The following is a 24221-nucleotide window of genomic DNA, read 5'->3' on the forward strand; positions in this document are numbered from 1 at the left end:
TTGGGGGCTAAGAACAGGTAATGGTTGCCAAAACAATATGATTGTCAAGGTGGAGATATGGTGTCAAGCAGTCAACAGTGAAGAATGAAACTGTTGCCAAGTAGTTGCTCCCTGTAGACACAAAGGGAATGCTTCTTGGGCTTTTCTGAAGCACCTTCTACTCAGAAGCCAAAGATCCTTAGGATTGTTCTTTTCTTTTGGGAAAAAATATACTTGTAGAAGAAACAAGGCGGCATGTAGAAGCACCCTGGCAAGGACCATGATGCCCATGCAGACCATGATGTGGATCACCCAGGTAACACTACATCATCCCCCCCCCCCCAGTCAGGTTGCATTACAATTCAAAGGGGGGGATGCTTTCTGCTGTCAGTCCACATTTGTTTCATGTCAAAGCCACAAAATCACAGCAATGTCACAAAGCCAATTCGGAGTGAAGGGGTCACTGGGAAAGAGCTGTGATCGAAACATTTTCACAACCTGTTCATACAAATGCATAATCAATTGCTACAGGACCCACACAGTTCACATGAGGGAACACGTATGAAAATCACATCAATATACTATTTTTTTTTTAGATCAGCACAACTTCTTTTCATGGGATATATCCATGCACATACTCACTAATTTGGGGAGATGGAAAGAAAAATGCAATAGCCAGAGCTCTGTACTCCGCCTAAATGAAACCAGCAATGTATATTAAGATAACTAATTTATGAACTGAATGCATAAATCGCCTGATTTGAGGATAAGTTCAATTCTGCTTCTGCAAAGGAGATTGTCCAACGGACAGCTCCTTCTCCTTTGACCTTTGCCTAGTCATGAGCAGCTAGTAATGCACACAGCCATGACTTGCTATGGGCATCAGTGCATACTTCCCACATGTAGATCCAGCTGGCTGCTCCTCTTCATCTCCACATGAGCAGCTCCACTATGCCTAATTGCTCCAGCTTCTGCTTGTCATGGAAGTGGCAAAGGTCCTGACAGCACACTGCTTCTCTCCTAGAGCCCAAATGCAGCTTCCGGCTTCTATCACTGCTGATTTATCTGCTCAAGGGTCATCCACAATGTTGCCCCTTTTAAAAAGAGAGAAAGAGATTCTTGAGGAGCTGAATTCTGTACTCAATTCTGCATTGCTCTTCAGTTTCATGGAATTGCAGAATTAATACCAAAGTTGGATTAATGATATGACACAGTGCCACCTTGCATCATTTGTATCAGGCAAATATCCCAGGCACCCAACCTGTTGTGCTTCACCCACTTGAGTTTTCATTGCCATACCTTGCAGTACATTGTTATGCATCACAACATTGCCAGGGTCTCCAAGAATCTGGAGTGGAGAAAGAAAATACAGCCTGCTCCCCCCTCTTGAACAGCTGGCAATATTGCTGATGTTCTCAATGAAGTAACATACACACTGCTCTGGCTGCTGGAGCAAAATAAGCACACACTTGTGCATATGGAGACATAGTTCTGCATGTGGGTAGTTTCAAAGACTAGCCTGACAAAGGGAGCTGTGACTCTCACAAGCTTATTTCTCCAAAATCTCTAAGGTGTCTCTAAGGTGCAATGGGGCTGTGTCACCGTGGCAGAGCATCTGCTTTGCATGCAGAAGCTCCCAGGTTCTCTCTCCAGCATCTCCAGTTCAAAGGACTCGGCAGTAGGTGATGGGAGAGACTTCTCTGATGGAGACCCTGAAGAGCTGCTGCCAGGATGAGGAGACAACATTGGCTTTGATGGACCAAAGGTCTGATTCAGTAGGAGGCTGTTTCCGATGTGTTTGTACTCGCTACTGAACTTGAATCTAGCCGTTCTGCATGTCGTTCTTCATACTATTTAGAATGCATTCAGAAGCTTGGTCCCATGTCCATATGCTCTGAACTCGATTGAGGGAATGGTGCTTGCCATGCTTCTGTTATTGCAGATTTACCCCTTCACTTCTGGGTAAACCATCCAGCCCCAGGCTGTAATGCTCCTGCCTTCAAATTCAATACCCAGGAGACACCCCAGGTACAATGAGAAATCTGACTTTCAAAAATGATCAAAAGAAAAGGGGGGAAGGAAGCAACCAGCCTGGAAAACTGAATATGCTCAGGGGCACAGAATGTTGTTGAGGGTAAGTTCAGTGGAGAAAAAGAAGAAACAAAGAATGGAAAATCCATCTGCTCAAATGCCCAAGATTGGAGGAATTCCTGGAGGAGCAGATTTTTGAAGGGGGGCTTTCCAACTGGTCTCTCAAATCGTCCTGAGCATTCCATCAGGACACGGTAGGATGGAGATGTCTAGTCGGTTTCTTCTGCATGGACTAACATAGCTTTGTGGAACAAAATAGTTTATCGGCTAAATGATTGGGTTAAATACATGGCCAATAGAAAAGCATTCTTTCTTATAAACACCTGGACGATAAATGTTTAATATGTTAACCCCAGTGCTGCAAATACTGACAGGAGCTCTTGACATAGTTGCTCATGCTTGAAGATTTAAAGTCTTCTATAGATTAATGTCTATTAAAGTCTTTTTAAAAATATATGCTTATATTCTGTCCTAGAAAGCCTTATATTGTTTTACAGCTTGCTGTTGTAATATCCAGAAGAAACAGTTTGTATAATTATTTATCATATATGGCATGTGTAGTGTAGTCAGCCTCTTGTGGCGCAGAGTGGTAAGGGAGCAGACATGCAGTCTGAAGCTCTGCCCACGAGGCTGGGGGTTCGATCCCAGCAGCCGGCTCAAGGTTGACTCAGCCTTCCATCCTTCCAAGGTCGGTAAAATGAGTATCCAGCTTGCTGGGGGGTAAATGATAATGACTGGGGAAGGCACTGGCAAACCACCCCGTATTGAGTCTGCCATGAAAATGCTAGAGGGCGTTACCCCAAGGGTCAGGGCCCTGATCTCAGCTGACAGAGCATTCTACCAGGGAAGGACTAGGGCCAGAAAAGCCTTGGCCCTTGTTGAGACCAGTCTCACCTTTCTGGAGCCAAGGACCTTGAGTAGGTTTTGGTCCATAGACTATTGTGCCATTTGAGGAAGAAGCGGTCCTTAAGGTATAATGGTCCCAGACCATTTAGGGCATTAAAGGTCAATGCCAAGGCCTTGAGACTCATCTAGTCTCCAACCTGGATCCAATGCAGCTGGGCAAACACCAGTGTCACCTGCACCCTCTATAAGGACCCGTGCTGCTGTGTATCGAACCAGCTGGAGTCACTAACTCAGTTTCAAAGGAAGCTCTGCATACAGCAAATTGCAAGAGTCTAGCCTGGAGTTGACCATTGCTTGGATCACCCTGGCTAGGTCAGGAACTGAGAGGTAAGGTGCTAATTGTTGTGCCTGGCATAGATAGAAAAATGCCAGGTGGGCGACAAGGAGGAACCCACTATCATGCCCAAGCTCCTGGCAGAAATCACTGGTGTCAATTGGACCCCATCAAGAACAGGATTTTCACTATCTGCGGAACACATGGTCAGCCAGACAAGTGCTAGAGCATTGTCCACACCGGCCAAGGAGGGAGGACTGGTCCTAAGTAGGACCAGATGGCCAAAGGGTCTTCCCCCGCCTTGAGGTTAACGTCCAACACAGTATTTCACATAACATACAAATTTGCTCCACATACATACAAGTTTGGTCCACAAGGTTTATGTGGTTACAAATACCAAAAGAGGACCCACATGAATCCAAATACAGCAGTTGTGAATGGTTACCGTGATTACCTTGTATAAACATGTTCCCTGCTTCTGTGAACAGTGAGAAGTTTCAGGGCAAGTCTTGTCTGGACTGGCTCACTTCTGGAAGAGGGAGCCATGGAGACTTGCAGTGGTTCTGGAAATATTTGCTTTATATTTACAAGTAGAGCATAAGGGAAGACAAAGAGGCATTCCAATAGGGCAGCAAATAGGCTACTTCTCAATGGCTCCCTGAAGAGCCCTCAAAGAACTTCATCCATATCACATTTATGCTCCATCTGCTTCTCTCTGTATGTCTCTTTCTCTTGTCCTGGCATCTAAACAGCTGCTTTTTCACACATATACATACATCTGTTCCCTCCTTTTATCTGCTTGTAACGGGGTTCATCTCTTCCAAGTCTTAATGCTTGCTTGGACAGAGCCATTGCTTCACATTCTTCAACTGTAACAAAATATGTGAGTTCTTTTTTCATAGCTCTAGTTTCCCTGAGGCATGCCATTTTTAGGCTAAGGTAGGATAAAACCAGTAGCTCAGTTCTCCAAGCATGCAACTAGGTCTACTTTTGAGTTTTGCATAGAAAGGTCATCAGCTGTCCTTTTTTGCACTTCATCACTGTTCAACTATACCACTTACATTGTTCCAATTTATTATTATAGGCAAGCCGACCCTTTACTCCATGCATCTGATGAAGTAGGCATCACCCTATGAAAGCCCAGGCCACATTTAATTGGTTATTCTGTTTAAGGTGCCAAAAGATACTTTTTAATCTCCTCTCCTGTGAGATCTCTTCAGTTCTCCCACCAGGTGAGAAAGTTGTGCACACCTTTCTTTTAAGCACACAAATGCAGTCAAGGGCCTAAACATCGGCTTGACAAAAGGATTTAATTGATCAAGGCTTGTTGACATCAATGACCAACACAAGACTTGTCATCAGATCAGGTCTCTGGCCACCTCAATGGATATTCCAAGCCTGAATTTTCAACATTAAAAATAAAGACTTCCAAAGTTTCTAATCAGAGATGTTCTTGTTAACTCATGCTAAATCTTGTAATGAATACCCCTAGCAGCCCAAGCATGCCAGGTATGCTTTGAACTTCCACCTCCCCCTTATTTGCCAAGGGTTTTTACCATTGAAACCAAAAGAGGATCACAATTATATACTACAAGATATATATTTTGGAACACAGGGTAGTTTGTCAATATGGCCCCAGCAGGAAACATCTCCTCTGATGATGTTGATATTGTCAAAAATCTAACCCACAAAGATATAGAATATCATTTTTTGCTTGGTAGCTGGTGTTAAAAAAAAAACAACTATAAACATAGGCTTCAATATCTGTAAATTTTACACTGGCAACATAAACCATGACTGAGATTCCATCTGTGCACATTTCCTGATTTCTTAGTGCAATGACATGGTGAATTGGTTAAGGGATTAAAAAAGAAAGAATTCCAGCAGGTTTATTATTGTCTGTTCTCTCCACGGTATATTAATGGTTGATGTCTATTAATCAAGAATGACTGTACGGCCAAAACCATTCCTCTCACTTCCATTTCTTTTACCAGAAAGTGCTGCTTGTCTACACAACTTCAGGTTTCACTCTAAATTGCCTGATTTTAACTTGGGAATAAACATACACCTGGAACAATTCCAACTTTTCAAGGCTTTCAGTATTCTGGGGAAATGTTATGGAATTAAATCCTCATCTAACAATAGGCAATGTTGAATATTTGTGAGTATCTTTGATCTGCAGAGGATGTCTCATAATCTGACCACATCTATATTGAAGGAGATTCCAGGTTCCTTCCTACTCTGAATTATTAGCTTTAATTAAAGAAACACCCCCACACACACACACACAAATCTGTTTCCTTTCCATATATAAAAAATAGAAAGAAAAATAAAAGGCCAAATTCTATGCAGTTTATCAGTAGAAATAAGCCTGTTCCAACTTTTTTCAACATACAGAAACCCCTGAAATATTCTTTAGGCTTCAAGAAAGCCCAGAAGTGGTTCAATTGTGCAGAATATGGTTGGAAAGCATAGTTGTGTGTGCCCACCCAAGGCCCCTTCCTTCCCAACACCTCCAGACCAGAAGGAATTATTCTTGTCAATTCCCTCCTTCCCCTGCAGACCTCTGATTTTCATCTTAGATGTTCCCATGGATTACTCCACAGGGAGCTCTCTGTAACATCAGTGGATTGGACCAAGAGGAGAGCTAAAACGATTGGTAGGTTCCAACCTGCTGCCTGCCAATAGCTGAGTATAGCAAAACCAGACGTATCAATATATGTTTGCCGGGCTGTTGTTCTTTAATCTCTTTATTATAGGATGTACTTCCACCTTATTGTCTGCTTCTGTGATAGCATAGTAATATAATGGTGACTGTTTGATTGTCAGAAGCATTAGAAACTCTCTGGCTCTCACAGTAAAAAAACTATCTACCTCTCCCATACAGCCACAGGAAAATATGACAGCTGAACTTCTAAGAAGTCTCCGTTATTAGTTCCAAAGCAACTCATTACCACACTATAATCCAAAATTATATCAACACTACATTCAATGTGAAGTCACTTCAGGCACGAGGACTCCAGCATTTCCTGTGGCTTAACGCTATCATTTCCCCACAGCTCTGCTGTAAGTAGCACACCGCCCACCATAATGCTTAGCTCAGACTTTCCATCAACTCTTCATCATATATACAGGCCTTAACCATACACGTTTCCATCTGAAGCATTGAAAAATATAGGTCCCCATATCATAGCATACAATGGTATCAAACATTAATACAATCCCCCCCGCAAAAGGTTCCACATCAAGAGCCAAAAAAGATTAGTGTTGCTCCAGGTGGTAATTCTTATTCCCGCATTTCTAGTGAGGCTGGCCATTTGAAGCTAATATTTATAAGACTCAAAATGCTTCCATGCTTCCTTCCACCTTGTAACTATAATTGGTAGTCAAGTCCCTCAGGCAACCTCATGGGGTAAAGGAGAACTAAGCAGTGACTATCTCAGTCTATGTCATTCATTCTCTGGGGGGGGGGGGAACAACAGGATATGGAATGAAGATCAGGATCATCAATTTCTAGACAAAAACACAGGTGGGCCTGCAGGGCCAGTTAAAAAAAATGCTCAGCCAAGAACAGTAAACAAGATTTCTGTAATAGTGAACTGAAAATTTACAACAAGGAAGCAAGCACTTAAGTTCTAGTTCAGTTTTTAAAAAATCAAAAGGGGTCCAGATGTTTCTCATATAATGCCCACTATTAGGCCTTGTTGGTAGTATGTCATTGAAGGAAACTGCTATACGGGTCCTCAACCCCCGGTCCCAGGCCGTGAAGGTCATAGTACTGGGCTGCCAGCGGCCGCACCTGCCTCCCCCCACCCTGCAGCGAGAGGGGGGGGAAGAGGCAGGCGCGGCCGCCGGCACGGCAGCGACGCAAACACGCACGTGCGGAGCTGCCACACATGCGTGTTTGCGCCCCTGCTGGCAAAAACGTGCACGCGCTGCAACTCCGTGCATATGCGGCAACTGTGCATGCGCGTTTACATGCAGCTGCGGCAGCTGGGCCGCCGGCTCTCCCCCACCCCCAGAGGCGGTCCCCGACCACAAGAAGGTTGGGGACCGCTATGCTATAGTAGCGATCCCCAACCTGTGTGCCGCGGACCACATGTGGTCCTTCGACTAATTGGAGGTGGGCCCCAAAGGATGCCTTCTCCCCCCCCCTTGGCCCTTTATTTCATCCCCCCAAGCCCTTTACAACACACTTCGGGTGTCATTGTCTCCCACCACTCCCAGATGGGACTATCTCGTTGCAGAGAAACAAGCTCAGGGTTCCCATTGATTTGTCATTGTCATGAGTTAAAATGTCCATGAAAATAAAATGTTCCTTATGTTCATTGTTGTGGTGTGTCTGTATTTTATTTTGAAGGGATGTTTAAACATTACCATAGCAATCAGAGAGCGTTAGGGCAGTGGTTGAGAGTAGAGGAGTAAACTACCCCCCCCCACCGGGCCTCAGTAAAAGGCGTTGAGTGGTCCCCGGTGAGTGGTCCCCAGCGATAAAAAGGTTGGGGACCACTGTGCTATAGGATAATGGCAGCTTGACTAAGTCAGTGATACAACATCTGCTTTGCATATAGAAAATCTGTGGTTTAATCCCTGGCATCTCCAGTTAACAGAATCTGAAAGCTGGTGATTTATACCCAGGGCCCTAAACAGCTATTGAAAGGCAGACAAGACAAATCTGACCTTACTCAGCCAATGGTCTCATTCAAAGTAATGTAGCTTCTTGTGCCTATTGCATCAGCACCTATAGAATCTGTTACCATCCACTGATTCCTAGCAGCTTCTTCTATTTCTGGTACTAGGTGATGATATATTTGTTTGTTCAGAGAAGCTTTTGTGTGATTATTATTCATTTTACCTTTCATTGTTCCATGTGGTTTGCCTACCTGTCTTTCAGCTGATTTTAATTAATTAGCACAGGGTCATTCTAAGATTGCTGATCATTTGGGCTTCCTTGCTCATTTCAGCTTCACAATTTTTATGGCGTTTGAAGTGTATTTTAGGAAAAATTGGCTTGCTTTATTTAGCATGTTTTTCTCTCACAGAGGTGCCCTTGAATATCTTCCCATACCTCTGAGGTAGATTTATGCACAAACTAATTAAGCTAGAACTTGGCACCTCAGATTATGAGATACTTCTAATTTTTCAAAAATGACTAAGATTACCACTTCTATAGAAATGCAGTGGAGCCAACTTCTCACAGCTTAGAGCAGGGGTAGTCAAATGCTGGCAGGGGCTTCTGGGAATTGTAGTCCATGGACATCTGGAGGGCCGCAGTTTGACTACCCCTGGCTTAGAGTTTTAGCATGTTTTAATCAAGCTCCGCTACACTCACACTTCTTAAATTGCTAATGTTCAATAACAATGGGCAATGAAGTTGTGTGTTGTTGCTTTTCTGGAGGGGTATGTATTACATCAGAGGTAGTCAAACTGTGGCCCTCCAGATGTCATGGACTACAATTCCCATGAGCCCCTGCCAGCATTTGCCGTCAGGGGCTCATGGGAATTGTAGTCCATTGATATCTGGAAGGCCGCAGTTTGACTACCCCTGCATTACATGATTTCCCAAAATAACAGAAATCTAGAATTATTAGGCATTATGAAGGCCCCCTCCCTGAACAACCCATGTTGTGTCTTGCCTTCAAATGCTGCTAGCTGGTTATAGCATACACTCATGTTTTTCTTTGATTCTGCTGTTTCCTCAGGCAATTGCATTTCTCCCTTCCAACTGGATATTTGCACAGAGTGCTTCCAAACAATCAACTTTGAGGACAAACCACAGAAAGACAGAGTTCCAAATCCAAAAGTCAGCTTCCAAATACAGACCATTTTTTTTTCTCAGTGCACGTATCTACTTTTCAGTCCTAAATTAAGAGGAGGGGGAGCACAGTGATGAATAATGCTCACGGAGCTTGCCTTGCTCTTTGGAAAGCCAATTGGCATGGATGTCAGTATTTTCTTCAGCTGCATCTGGCTCACCATCTCTCTCATTGCCTAAACTCAGCCAATCTGGCCACACTCACCCATACTTCTGCCGTCTCACAATTGGATTACTGCAATATTCTGCACGTGGGGCTGACCTTGAAGACAACCAAGTAACTACAACTGATCCAAAATACAAGTATTGGCAGGGGCTAGCTGCTAAAAACAAAGGAAACATAGGCCTTCATTTTACACTGTCTTACACTGTCTTGTGTATGGATTGCTTAAAATCCTCAGGCCATTGGTTACTCAGCTGGTGCCTGAGAATCATGCATAGGTGGCTTCCTGTAGCAATGCCCAAGAAGATGCATCAGGTGAAACAATGCCAGAACAACGTGGAGCTGATATCAGTGGCTTAGATATTACTAAACAGAAGGAACACGGACCAAGGTAGCAGGGAAATGAAGCAATTATATTTATAGCAACACCCCGAAGGATATCTTTGCAATTTTTTCCTAATTTTTGGAAACATTTTTGGAATGTTATGATAGAAAAATGTTTGTTGCCTGATTATTTTTTAAAGCTTACTCGTACTTAACAGATGGTATCATAAAAAGAGACAATAGTCTAACCTCTTATATGCAATAAAAAGCAGGAAAACAAACAGAAAACGGTTGCCATGCAATGGAAACTCAGACTTCTTCTACAAGGGAATCGTTCTAAATGGGTGATTATACACCCTTATCAGTTTGATAAGTACTTTGTTTCAGTGTAGAAGAAGAAGAAGAAGAAGAAGAAGAAGAAGAAGAAGAAGAAGAAGAAGAAGAAGAAGAAGAAGAAGAAGAAGAAGAAGAAGAAGAAGAAGAAGAAGAAGAAGAGCTAGTTCTTATATGCCGCTTTTCTCTACCCAAAGGAGTCTCAAAGGGGCTTACAGTCATCTTCCCTTTCCTCTCCCCACAACAGACACCCTGTGAGGTGGGTGAAGCTGAGAGAGCCCTGATATCACTGGCCGGTCAGAACAGCTTTATCAGTGCTGTGGCGAGCCCAAGGTCACCCAGCTGGCTGCAGGTGGAGGAGGAGCGGGGAATCAAACCCGGCTCCCTCGGTTAGAAATCCGCACTCCTAACCACTACACCAAGCTGGTTCTCTCAGGTCTATATATGTATGTGAGGCATATATAATTACACATCTCTTTTACTTATTTCTCTTCTTTCTAATCATCTTCCATTTCTGTCTGTTAAACTATGCTTTGGCTAGAGGAGAAACCTGACAGATTTTAGTGTTCATGTTTGGGTGGAAAGCGGTGCCTAAAAAAATGTCATGCTACAAACAGCTGGCATGCTTCCGAGCAACGTGAAGAAAAGAAATCTGCCTCTGGTAAATATTTCCTTGTTATTTTCATCATCAGCTACCTCAACATTATATAAACCTTGGCGGCTGCCACAAGGCTAAGAAAAGTTTGGAGTGACTCACAGCGCAAATTTCCTGACCCCGCTTAAAAGCTCAAATGGCATTGTAGATGAAGCAGACAAAGGGAACAACAGCATACAATGCCAGTATTTCCCTGGCATCGCTGGCCATCTTGTTCAGACACTAGGGTAGTCTGAACTACAGAGCAGAAACTTTAGAGCAGGGGTAGTCAACCTGTGGTCTTCCAGATGATCATGGACTACAATTTCCATGAGCCCCTGCCAGCAAACGCTGGCAAGGGCTCATGGGAATTGTAGTCCATGGACATCTGGAGGACCAGAGGTTGACTACCCCTGATTTAGAGTATTCAGGAGTATTCTAATTAACTGGCAAGTCTGGAGAGTGATTATAGTCAATCACGACAATGCCATAAGCAGTCTTAAAGTTCACAACCAGTGAGAAAGAGGATGTATAGAAGTACCATTGAAAGTAGGATATGGGGGAGAGGGAACTGCTCTTCCAGAGACCTCATTCATGGATCAGAAAGCTGTTGATTGCATCGGCCTCAGACTGGCAAGGAACAGAGGATACTGGTGAGGTGCTGCCTCACACACTGAAGCAATTCTACGAAAGACTTGATCTAAGGACAACTGTACTGCTTTTGGAACAAATAGAGTCAACACGGTTCTGTCTCCAAGAGGGATTTTCCTGTGGGCTGACTTCTTAGGAACCTGACAGGTTGGCCATGCCTTCTTGCTATTTAATGTCAGTAGCCCATCTCACCTTAAGAGGCAGGGTTTCTAGGCCCAGCCCACCAGTTCCTGTGGGAGACTGGAGCAGACAGATTGAATAAAGATCACTTTTCCCTAAAAAGAGGGGAAAGAAAATCATTCAGTCATGAGTTTTCAAACCCAAGGCATGTTTATTCTTTTAAAGTTTTTTTTTTAATTGTAAAGGCTTTTAAAATAATAATAATAATTCCCAACGGGTATGGACTTATTTATATGACTTTTGTGCCCACTTGTCAGTATTTTTGCTAACTCAATGAGTATGAGGATCACCTTGATTTAGTCATATTTTCACCCTCCAAGCCAATAAAAATTCATAGTATCCTAGAGTTGGAAGGGGTCATACGGGCCATCTAGTTCGACTCTCTGCTCAGTGAAGGATAACTGAATCCTAGACCAGCATTTTGTAGTGGATCAAAACCAGCGGATTTCAATCTCGAGTTTCATTCCCCATTCCTTCACATGCAGCCAGCTGGGTGACCTTGGGTGGGTGACCAGTCCTGTTAAAGCTGTTCTCACAGAGCAATTCTGTTAGGGCTCTCTCAGTCCTACCTACCTCACAGTGCTGTGGGGAAAGGAAGGGAAAGGGGTTTGTTAGCCACACTGGGACTCCTTCAAGCTCTTTGCTTCCCCCCTCCTTTCTTTTTCCTAAATCACACAGGTATGTTAACTAACATTTCCAGTAATTCCACAATATATGCCAGCCCCACTTGCTTCTTACTTCCTGGCTTTTCGGCCATCGAGAGGGGAGGGTTTTTCTAGAAGCCTGTCCCAAAGAACCAACCGGGGGGGGGGGCAGAGACAGGATCTGGCACAAGGTCACTATGGCCTATGAGGATCTGTGAACCTGGGTGTAAACTGCACGGAGCTTTTATTCCAACCCCAGATCGATTCAGTCCCTGCCCTCTACACAGAATGCGATTTCCGTTTGGATTTGGGGCGATTTAAATTTTCCTTCTGCAGCAAGAAGGATTGATCCGGAGTGACCCTACCTTTATTGTGCCATATCTGAGACTGCTTTTAATCCTGAATATATTCAGAAAATCGCATTGTTTTGAATCTGGGCTCTCCTCCGTGGTAGAGGACCCGTGATTGGCTACAGGTGGTCATGTGACAAGCCTGCCTCAAAGGAGAAGCCCCTAATTTCTCTCAACTTCTGTCGGCCTTGGATTTTTTTTTTGTGCCTTCTTCGTTCCCCCCTCCCTTCAAGAAAAGAAAGGATTTTTTTCCTCCCTCCTCTGACTTCTTGGATCCTCTCCCCCCTTCAAGAAAACAAAGAAAGAGTCTCCATTTGCCTCCCCCCCCCATCTTCTGAGCCTCCTTAACCACGTGCAGAAGACTTTCCTGTTTCAATGGGGAGGGGGGGAAGGAAGAATCGAGTTCAAAGCGATCTGAATTCAACAGGATTGACAATGGAATAAAAAAAGTAAGTGCAGACTCTGCCCTGGATGAGACCCATTTCTAATGCCTGTTGGCTGATTTCTTCTACTGGCTGCTTTCCCCACTCATCACAATTCCACACGAAAAACAGTCTTTCCTCTTGTTTACATTTCTTTCATTAAACAAGTTCAGAATAAACCAGGGTACTTGAAGCAACAAAACACATACTCATGTCTCGTTGAAAGGCATTTAAAAAAATCCTGTCTTTCAGTGTGATGTGAAATTGTTTAAGTAATGAATAATAATTAATTACAGTGTGGATGATAATGATAGGAGCACTCTTCAAGGGAGCCTTTTAATGATGTTACGGAAAAGGAGACACTTCAAAGACCCCACCTGGAATCCTCCTTTTCATGGTTGCTGCTTTAGTGATATTTAGCAAATTTAAGTAAATACCTTTATATAATAACCAAATGCATTTTCTGGCTACAAATGTCAAGGAGCGTTCTCTCCATCAATGCTAATTAATCATGGCAGCTTTTCAACATGCCTTTGTTGAAAGCTATTATTTAAACTTATACATTGTGCGTATCAATTTAACAAGAATCTGTTGGAAAATACTGTATTCTTTCAGGGAACCAGAGAAGCTAGCATGAGAGAAAATATTTCTTATCCCACTCAGTCCTAATCCACACACATACACCAATGCAAAAAAATGAGGAAATCAGGGACATTACACATTCCATGGACATTTTCATCGGCTCTCATGATCTAAGCTCCATCCATGGCCATGGTTCCCAAAGCGCAAGTAGGCTTGTCCAATTGAGATCTTCTCCATTCTTTTTGAGTTGTCTCCATTGGATATAATGGAGGGATGGGGGCACCCTCGTCGGGAGCCCCTAGACATGGACCCCTTGGACCAATCATTTTGACATTCGGAGGGGAGTCAGGGAAGAGCCACCCAGAGCTACCCTGAAAGTTTGGAGGCTGTACCTCAAACCCCCACCCCCCGAGGCCCTAGGAAAGGCAGGAACACTGACATTTCCATTATAGTCTATGGCGCCATTGACTTCTATGGGTGCTGAATCAAAAGCGGCTAAATTGGGCCCTTCGTGCACAAGCCTACTCGTGATCCCATAATGGGTGGTGTCCAAAAGCACTATGCATCTGTGATTACATGCATAGGCATTGCAACGGACAAATATGATTTTCAAAAAAATAGCGGGCATCATGGGACCTTAAAACTGCGTCTGAATATGGAGGGAGGGGATTATTTGACAGGCAGAAATGCAACATGTATAAGGTGCGTTGCTCTCTTCCACCTCTTCCAGCAGCAGGTGAGGAGGGTAAGATGTGCAAAAAGAAGCCTAAGGCGAGACAGCAAAAAAGTGAGGAGGGCCGGGGTGTGTGTGTATGTGTAAGTGTGATATAATGTTGAGCTTTGCCATTCTGCAAGCATGACACTATTTTTACTAATGTGTGGAAATGCCCCATGCTTTTCCAGAATGATAAAAGAAATCTAATGAAAACTCCCTCCCAAAACAATCCATGTTGTTTTCATCTTCAAATACTGCTAGGTAGCTATAGCATGTGCTCACATAGTTCTTTGATTTTGCTGATTTCCCAAGCAATGGCATTTCTCTTTTCCAGTTGGATCTTTGCAATGGAGGAACACAGAGTGCTTCCACCCTCTGAGAGCTGCAGTGTTCTTTCCCTCTGTTCTATTTGGGGAGATGGAGCCCTTTTGTTCTTCCCAGCTTCCTATGGCTGAGAAAACAGAGAGTGGGGAGAGGGAGGAACACCTCATAGAATTGTTCCCCAGACCTCAATTTGCTTGAAACATGATGGTTCTTTACAAGCAAGCCATAATCACTCTGCCTGTGTTCATCAAGAGGTGAATTTCCTCCAGGCCAGACTGACCAGAGATTCTGTTTTTTTGGTGGGAGGGGTCCTCCTCAGGGCATTGAATAGGGGTCACTGTGGGTAGGCAGGTAGCTGTGAATTTCCTGCATTCTGTAGGAGGTTGGACTGAATGACCCTAGAGGTCTCTTCCAACTCTATGGGCTATTCCGCACAAGGACCAATGTTGCTAAACGCTATATTTAATACTGGAATTTTATCATTCCGCACATCTTCAATTCTAGCGGAATATTGAAGTCCCAGTCTATTCATTCCCCACAGGCTTCCGGTCTCGCCAGAATCACAACAAAGGAGGTGATATTTTTCTGTGCTTCTTCCTGCCCCTGGCCGCCAGTCAAACAGAACAGCCAATGAACTGTTGTGTTCATGCTCATGAAAAGCCCCTTTCCCTTTAAAAACTGTTTTTTAAAAACCCGAAAACACCAGTAGCAATGAATATTTGTTCATTCAATGTCTCAGAAAGACCTTTTTCACTGGTGTAGGAGCTGGCGCTTAATCGTTTACACGTTCTTCAAGTTTGGCGGGAGTTTTGCGGTTTGTTTACGACATCATGTGGAACATTACATTAATAGTGTTTACAAAAGGTAAGACTTCGGCTGCATTTAAGTTGTGCGGAATGGCCCTATGATTCTGATTCTATGCCACAATCCTGCTGTCATTTGGTTGAAAAACAACCAGCCCTCCTGAAAAATAATGGTAGATCAACAGGAAGGGAGGGAGTTTTGTGAAGTAAGCCACTTTCACTTTGTGAGAAGAAACACATGGGCCATTAAAGGAAGGATGAAAAATTCATTTTTCACTGGAAAGGTATGAAATATTATTGGGCAATCAATCACTGCAAGAGTAGAAAAATGAAAACAGGATTTTATGTTTGTTTGTTTTTAATGTCATGGCTAGTCGGGGGTCTCATGCTAGGCTGCCTCTTTGCTGCCATGTTAGAAATCAGTGGAGAGAAGCGTAGCAGCATAGGAAGTCACCTATTTTGGTGTTCTGTTAAATCAACCCCCCTTTGTTCAATCTGCATGACAAACCTGCTCTCACTCTTGGCAACAGCCTCTCCACCCCACCCACCCCATTTGTCTACCTTCCTGTATGGGAGGAACATTGACAGCTGAAACGTAATTCTATGTTCTTAACACAGACCAGATTTCAACATTGGTAAAGCAGGACACCATTGACTTGGGGAGGGGGGAGTTCTTGATTAAAATTTGGTCTATACGGAGCAACAAAATTTTTCATAGAACGCAAAAATAGTATTGTAATATATATTTTTTTACTTTCAACATAAGTACAATTTGCCAGGTGCCCCCAGATGTCCCTCCAAAAGTGGGACAATCTGGTCATCTTAATGAAACTATTATCATTGATCTGCAAGTTTATATTTCAGTTGAAAAGGCAGAAATGGGTGGTGTCTTATTAAAAAATTCCTGACTGCTGGTGTGCAGGGAGTCTAAGAGGCAAGGCAAGATTGACATGTTAAAAAAAAGGAAACTCAGCTGGTGCCAGAATCGCATCAGCTCTCGGCTGATAAAAAATACACACACTATTCTTTTCCTTGCAGAATGTAAAATGTTTGGCTCTATTATCTATGGGTTCTCAGTAGGTTTGCTTCTAACCTCATGTACACATTTCAACAATAGCCTGTTCTGAATTTGTTCTGTTCACCCCTGATTTCAAATGTGAATCTATGGTTTCTCTGCCCTTTGCAGTACTTCTCACCCACTTCGGTGCTGGTGGGACTTTCCAATTGTATGAAATTGCCAAGAACAGATAGATTGGATGACATGGGTTTTTAAGAGCAGATGATCAAAATTGGCTAACACCTGTAAATCAAAACTGCTGCCATTTGAAAAGGATCTCCTGGACATCATTGTAATTATTAGGGGTGGAAATAACTGTCTCAAGTTTACTGCTGATTAAAGTAAGCCCCTCATGATTCCATTTCCCAAATAATGGTTTGGTGGTAGAGCATCTACTTTTGATGTAGATGATCACAGAATCCTAGAGCTGGAGGGGACTTCTAGGGCCATCTAATCCAACCCCCTGCAGAATGCAGGAATGCAGGAAATTCACAGCTGGGAAATTCCCAGGTTCTATTTCCAGCATCACCATTTCAAAAGGGTTGGTAGTAAGTCATGTTAAAAAAAAAATCTCTACTTGAGTTCCTGGAGAGATGCTGTCAGTCAGACTATACAATCTGCATGCAGACTTTGATAGACCAGTGGTCTCAATCAGTATAATAATTCAGTATAACTAATGGCAGTTTGGCAGCTTGGTGTAAGAGCGGCAGCCTCTAATCTAACAAGCTGAGTTTGAGTCCCCACTCCTCCACATGCAGCCAGCTGGGTGATCTTGGCCTGGTCACAGTCCTCTTAGAACTGTTCTTACGGAGCAGTTCTGTCAAAGCTCTCTCAGCCCCACCTACCTCACAGGGTGTCTGTTGTGGGGAGAGGATGGGAAGGTGATGGCAAGCCACTGAGACTCCTCTGGGCAGTGAAATGCAGATATAAAAACCAAGTCTTCTTCTATAAGGCACCTTAATGTGGCCTTCCATTGATATTTTACAGCACATTTGATCTCCTTATAGCAATTTCCCTTGTAAAAATGTACACTGTTTTCATGTTACTCGTGAGACTGCATAGAAAAGGTACCTGTATAAAAATGCTGCATGAATACCGCTTCCATTCCACCTTCCCTGAAAGGAACTCAGAGCATGACATATGATTCTCCTGCATCTTTTCCCCATCCACCCTCGTAGGGCTGGGAGAAAGGAATTGGCTGAGGTCACCCAGGGCAGCTTCTCATCTAAGTAAGGGTTTGAATCCATGTCTCCTAAGTCAAAGCTAGACATTTCAGCCACTAAACTGTGCTGACTCATATAAATCTATTAAGAAATGCCATTAAAATGTCAAGTAAAAAAAAATAAGAGCAATGGAAAGGAAATACACTGATGTCAGTGATTACATACAGAATCAAATGAGCTGCTAAGGGCCACTGAGTTCACCCTGATCAACTACTAGTTTAGATATTCACACCTTGCTTTCTCTCCAGAGAGCCAGCTTGGTGTAGTGCTTAGGAGCGCCATGACTAATCAAGTGCGGGGCACAGAGGCTTTAGGCGCACACCTGCTTTGTCTCTGATGCCATAAGCTGGCATTTGGCTTTGCTGTCAAAGGTATTCCCCAGTGGCCTATAAAGAGACCAGAGACCATAAATTCAGTAGAAAAGAGCTGGGGGACTAAAGAGGCTGGTTTCCTTCACAGCACTGCACAGAGGTAATCAAGAGGTAATCAAAGGCTCCTATGAGTGTCAAGGAGTTAGCAATATGGTGGATTAAATTACAGAGCCAACAGGTAAACAACAGAACACTTAGAGCAGGGAAGTTTAGGTGGCCACTAACATTGCTAGACATCACCAGAGCCCACTTCCCCTGTTGCTGTACAGGACTGGTCTCTTTCTCCACAATGGAAATGGTAAATGATTGATCGATTGATTGGCTCCTGCATCTTACTTCCACTCCCACTTCTCAGAAGTGACTTCCGGGGTTCCTTGAAGCCTGAAAAATATTTCAGGGGCTCCTCCATGGTCAAAAGGTTGGAAAAGGCTGAGTTAGACAGTTAGTTAGGTCTCTCTCTCTCTCTCTCTCTCCTCTTTCTATACAAAGTTGTTTCTCTTTTGAATAGAACTATTTTATTCTTTTAAGCAGCTTGGTGCTTTGCCCTCTTGCATATTTAAGCTATGCCAACACTGACAATCTGACTGATCTATCAGCTTCAATTACATGTTATTTTCTACTTGGTTGTTTTTAAAAATCACAACCAGCGTTCTTTGCGGATTCAGAGTTCTCCCTATGGCACTTCATGACACTGTAAAACCCCGAAAGGCCAAGACCAGCTTCGCCACCAAGATATTCTGCCATATGCCAGCATCACTACAGACATTCAGATACCAGAGGGATGGCAGAACTGCTTGCTTAATTATATCAATCACTTTTAACAGTAAGCTGCCACATTACACCCAAGAGGCCCACTTGTCAATTTGTTTCCTTTCACAAGGGAGTGAAGGAGAATGGCAGTTCTGGTATGGTTGCCTATGGGGGTCTTTTGGGAGGAATGCACTGGAATGGCTGTGCTTCAACCAAGTGACACCCAAATTGCAGGGAAGCTAGTGCTGCTTGTTCACTAAAGACTAGCCAGGTTTCAAATGAAATGGACCAAGGGGTCCACTTCTATGGACCGCTGGACAAGGTGCCCCATTCTAACTTGAAGAGGAAAATAAGGGTTCTGCCCACAAAAGGGAAGAAAGAATGACCCCCCCAAGGCAAAAATAACTGGAATTCTGCTATTACTATGGAGTATTGGGGGCAGGGTGTCATTTTCAATCAGTTACACCAGTTGTATAGTAAAATTGCTCCATATCCATGCAAGTGTCAATGAATTGGACCCTGAGCCAGGTTCTTCCAGGCATTGTATAGGCAGAAAAAAGGGTTCCTACCTCACAAGGGGAGGGAAGAAGGAGGAACTGAGAATAGCATGTCTGCTGGGCCCTGCATCTGCCTTGTGCCAGCCAGCAGCTGCCCACTCTAGGCCACTGCCTGGAAATTTTAGAGAGTCAAAGAAATACAAGATGGTTGGCCATGGTGACGATAAGCGCTGGAGTATAAGGAGCTACATGGACTTTTTGGGTGCATGCTTTTTTTCCCTTTCATAACGCCTAACATTTCCGGATTTGTGTATCCACTTCCGAAAATCTTGGTAACAGTTTTTGTGTATATTTTCAGCTCAGATATTCAAGAATCCCCCACTTTAGTTGAAATCGTGTAATGCCATGGTAGTTTGCTGAATGACTTTGGGCCAGTCACATACTCTCAGCCTAACCTACCTCACAGGGTTGTTGTGGGGATAAAATGACAGGTGAAAGAATGATGCAAACCACTTTCAGTCTACACTGGGGAGAAAGGCAAAGTACAAATGAAGTAAGTAAATAAATAAATGTTAGGACAATTGTTCGTAAATGTTAAGGGAGAGAAAGAGAATCAGGTTCCCAATAAGCCAGGAAAAAAGATGTCCCATTTCTTTAATAAATGATGAAAAAGGAGGAGGAGGAAGAGGAGGAGGAGGAGTTGGTTCTTATATGCCGCTTTTCTCTCCCCAAGGAGTCTCAAAGCAGCGTACAATCACCTGCCCTTTCCTTTCCCCACCACAGGCACCCTGTGAGGTAGGTGAGGCTGAGAAAGTCCTGATATTACTGCTCGGTCAGAACAGCTCGATCAGTGCTGTGGAGCCCAAGGTCACGCAGCTGGCTGCATGTGGGGGAGTGGGGAATCAAACCCGGCTTGCCATATTAGAAGTCCACACTCCTAACTCTACACTAGGCTGGCTCTCAAGTATGGAAATGGTCAGTTGAAGTTTTTTGTTGCACGGAGATAAATAGCATCATTCGATACTTGCTACAGCTCAAACTGGTACTTTAGGGGCAGCGACAGGGAGGTGTTTAAAGTTGTAAATCCAGCTACACCAGCCACGCTATTCAGGAAAAGAATATGTTTGGGGCATCAGCCCTGGTTGGAGCATAACCTAAAGTCCCGTGTAACAACGTGATCCGTAACAACTTCACTACACAAATGTGTAGGGAGAAATACAAGGTCAGAGTTTCAGTGGCTGCTGCCAAAGAACAATAAGTTCTCAATGCAATCAGTTGAAGCCGCTCAGCTAGATGTATGGTTTATCTTAAGAGCAGAGAGAAATCAGGAGCTTTTATTTCAAATGCAGCATTCCCTCTCCTTTGCTGATACTCAGCAGGAACGAAACAGGTGTGTCTTTCAAAAATGTCACATTTCAGCCTGATGAAAACAGGTGGGGGAAGGATCTCTCCCTCTTTTTTTAAAGTGGGGGATATAGAGAAACAAAACTGAGCGACAGAGTGCAATGAAGTGAAGGGATGTTCTCTGCCATGCTGCGAAAGAGAGGCTGCACTTGCCACATTATTCCTAAAGGAAGGGGGTCAACATTTGACCTCCTGATAGGTTCTTGTGGGATATGCATGTTGTAGCTTTTTTTCCTCCCTGGTTTAAAAAAGGAATCTTGCAACCTCACTGGAAAACTGATTTCACCATAAATTCTCATAGGCTAGGTGCACATAATGAATTCTCAGTTTCACATGCATACAGCATGCACAGGGGGGAAATGCAAATGGCAGGGTTACAAGGCCTTGAAATGCAGTCTAAACTAATGTCTCTACGCCCAACTCAGAACTGGCAGTCAAATGTTTCCTGCCATTATGAATACAAATATTTACAGCATGGCAATGTCAACATGAGAACAGAAATGTGGATTGTCATATCAACATTTCCAAGCCACCCCCCCCCCCCACCTTCAAAAAAAAAAAATCCACCGTGTTTTCCAGTTTCCTTAATTCAAGTTAGGAATCTACATTGAATATTTTCCAGGTTCACGAAGCACAGTTCTAAATTATCTTTGTGCAGTTCTGTATCAATAGGCAAATAGAAACAAAACTTGAAATTACATTTCTGCATTCAATAATTATGTTTCAAAACAGCTACGTTATTTATGTTTTGTTCTCATAATAATATAACGCGTAACACTTGGACCTGGGCACCCTGCCGCTCTCATCCTCGGAGCACAGATCTGGTTATTCTATTGTGATGAAGGAAAGATGAACTACAGCTTAGTTCAGGAATACATTCCTGCCTGAAAAGGAACCCGAGAATGTAAAATTTCACAGTCAGAGTAGTTCAGCAGTGGAATAGGCTGCCTTAGGAGGTGGTGAGCTCCCCCTCACTGGCAGTCTTCAAGCAAAGGTTGGTTACACACTTTTCTTGGATGCTTTAGGATGCTTAGGGCTGATCCTGCATTGAGCAGGGGGTTGGACTAGATGGCCTGTGTGGCCCCTTCCAGCTCTATGATTCTAAGTCCACCAACTACAAGATGGATCAGTCTCCACTGTGCAATTGTTAGTTTTGTTTAGGGATCTCCATGCAGGCTTCTGATAGTAGATAAAGCAAAGCATGTACAGGGAGCTATGAAGCTGTTGCTCCTGGAAAAGAGTTCAAATCCCTACGTTCGTACCACTGACCTGCTGGATCGAGGTTCTACAATGTCCAGACAGGGACTTTGTTTGACCAGTAGTAACCTGTTACTCTGCAATAGTTGGATGGGGAGACATTACAGTGTAACCTGCACATATTTCCAGTTTGTGGCTCTTGACTTCTTTGAAACTGTGTTTTTATTGGCAAGGAATTGTGTATGGTAATCGAATGAGCCTAAATAGGCAAACAGGCCATAGCTATCTATCTAGTACACTGCTCAGAGGGAAATCTGCGGCCGAAACCAGTGAATATAGATGATATCTTAAGTGAGCCGCAGAACCTTTGAATCTCTTGGGGAAATTGCTCCAGGGAAGGTTTTATTGTTTATTCTAATATGGAAATTGCCCAGCAGATTCCTCCTTGATGCCACCTTTTTATTGATTGCTGAAGGGGCTTCTTTTGTCAGATAATTAAGCTTCCGCTTTCTGGATGGAGAAGGAGAATTGTGTGTGTCCATTTTCCAAGCCTCATTCCACAATTCAAGAAAGAGAATGCTTTTTTTCTTTAATGTACAGTTAAGGTGCATACATTTTGCAGAGGGACTGTTTTCACTGTATTTAGGGCAAGAAGGAACTTTAACCTAAAAAAAAAAGCCATTTATTTGTTTAAAAATTGTAAGCTGCTTTTAAAAATCTGATTTATAAAGAGAACAAGCCCTAAAATTACAAAGAACGCATTCGCTGTTTACATTAAAGGGTAAGGATTTAGTGGGCGAAAAGTGGATGTGGCCAATACGGATGAGGGCCCAATCAGGATGTGTTCGGAAGGGAGAGGGCCGGGGAGGGATTCCCTGGCCCCCTTGAGCGCACCTGGGGAAGTATGCGGCTTCGGCGGTGGGAGGGGGCCAGGGAAGCACGTGGCTTTGGCAGAGGCGACCGAGGGGGCCGGGAAAGGCTTCCCTGCACCCCCAGAGCATACCCGTGGCCTCCCTGGGCCACTGGCTGTGCTCGGCACACGGGGACTTTCAAAGCCTGTTCTTAGGAACGGGCTTTGAATCTAGTATAACAATAGAAATAGAACAGGAGAAAAACATTAGAAGGTCAAGGACAGCAACACTCAGAGAAACATAAACATGGGATAAAGAAGCATAAAATACATTCGAAATCCTTCAAAGCCACCACCCCCAATCCCATATCAGCCGAATAATAACAGAAATAAAACCTAATATCAGTTCAGCATTCAGAATAATCAGCATCAATTAATTTAAATCAAAGGCCTGATGAAAAAGAAATGTTTTCCATCATTTTCCTAAAGATCAAAAGGGATGATATCAGGCGTGTCTCAAGGTATCATGTAATAGGTTTTCATTCTGAGACTCCAGGAAGAAGAAGGGATGGATTTACACCCCATTTTTCTCTACCTGAAGGAGTCTCAAAGTGGCTTACAATCACCTCCCCTTCTCTCCCCACAAGAGGCACCTTGTGAGGTTGAGAGTCCTCAGAGAACTGTGACTGACCCAAGATGATCTAACAGGTTTCACGTTGAAGAATGGGGAATCAAACCACACTTTCCATCAGTAACGGAGTCAGTCGACAAATGAACACACTACTACAGGTATGGGAGTGGGAATGGATACATGAGCCCCACTTTTATCCCCGACTGGAATCCAAAGCAGCTTGTTGTATCCTCATCATAACCACCCTGCAAGAGGGATTAGATTGAAAGTGTGTGATTGGCCAAAGGTCACCCAACAAGCTTCCATGGCCAAAGTGGCGATTTGAACTGGGACTCCCAGGTCTTAGTCTAACTGTCTAACCATTGCACCACATATGTGAGTTGCCAAATACACAGTGCTGTTCTCTCACACCTGGTCCCTTAGAAATACATACACTTGCTGCACATCCATACACACACACACACACACAAGAAGTAAGACTGAGTCCACAAGGCACGGACTTCCATTAGCCAGTATGTCATCCTTCCCTTTGTATCTTCGCAAGAAACACATGTTAATGAGGAAGAGAAACAGTAAATTAAAAAGAAAGAAAAATAATTAGGTGTACAGCCAAGGGAGTTTCTCTTGCCATTTCACTACCAACTTGTTTGCACCGGAGGAAATGAAATACTTACATTTCCTAATAATTCCCTATCAAGTCGTTGCTGGTTCCCCATCAATCTTCCCAGGTAAACTTGATGTAGGGGATGGAACATATTTCAAAGAAATGAATCGCCTTCGTATGCAAGCTCTCATCAAGGCAACGCCTGTGAAAATGGAAATAAACGAAAGGCAAAGCTAGGCTTGCAGCACATTTGATTTATTTGGCGTGCGCCCACACACATAATATCCAAGGTTGGGGATACACTTGGAGAAGTCGTTCTTATTTAGTGTGTGCATTTGCAGTTCCAACCCTTTCAGCCATTCCTGGTTAGTTAAATCTTTTGAACATTTAAAGGATGAATTTATCTAAAATATTACTGAAGCATACTTGAATCTGAGGGAGACCTGA

At 43.5% G+C, this 24221-nt stretch overlaps 1 long non-coding RNA gene across 2 annotated transcripts in view; it reads right to left on the reverse strand.

The window, feature by feature from the left end:
• Positions 1 to 508: 508 nt before the first annotated feature.
• The window catches only part of LOC143819907 (uncharacterized), a 71171-nt gene continuing 47458 nt past the window's right edge, over positions 509 to 24221 (reverse strand). For both annotated transcript variants that reach the window (XR_013225144.1, XR_013225145.1), the window contains exons 3-4: positions 23845 to 23976; positions 509 to 1073 (exon numbers count right to left, since the gene is read on the reverse strand). This is a non-coding gene — a long non-coding RNA (uncharacterized LOC143819907). The remainder of the gene's footprint in view (positions 1074 to 23844; positions 23977 to 24221) is intronic.

The sequence above is a fragment of the Paroedura picta genome, chromosome 10 (assembly GCF_049243985.1).
Source record: "Paroedura picta isolate Pp20150507F chromosome 10, Ppicta_v3.0, whole genome shotgun sequence".
In the NCBI taxonomy this organism is placed as follows: domain Eukaryota; kingdom Metazoa; phylum Chordata; class Lepidosauria; order Squamata; family Gekkonidae; genus Paroedura; species Paroedura picta.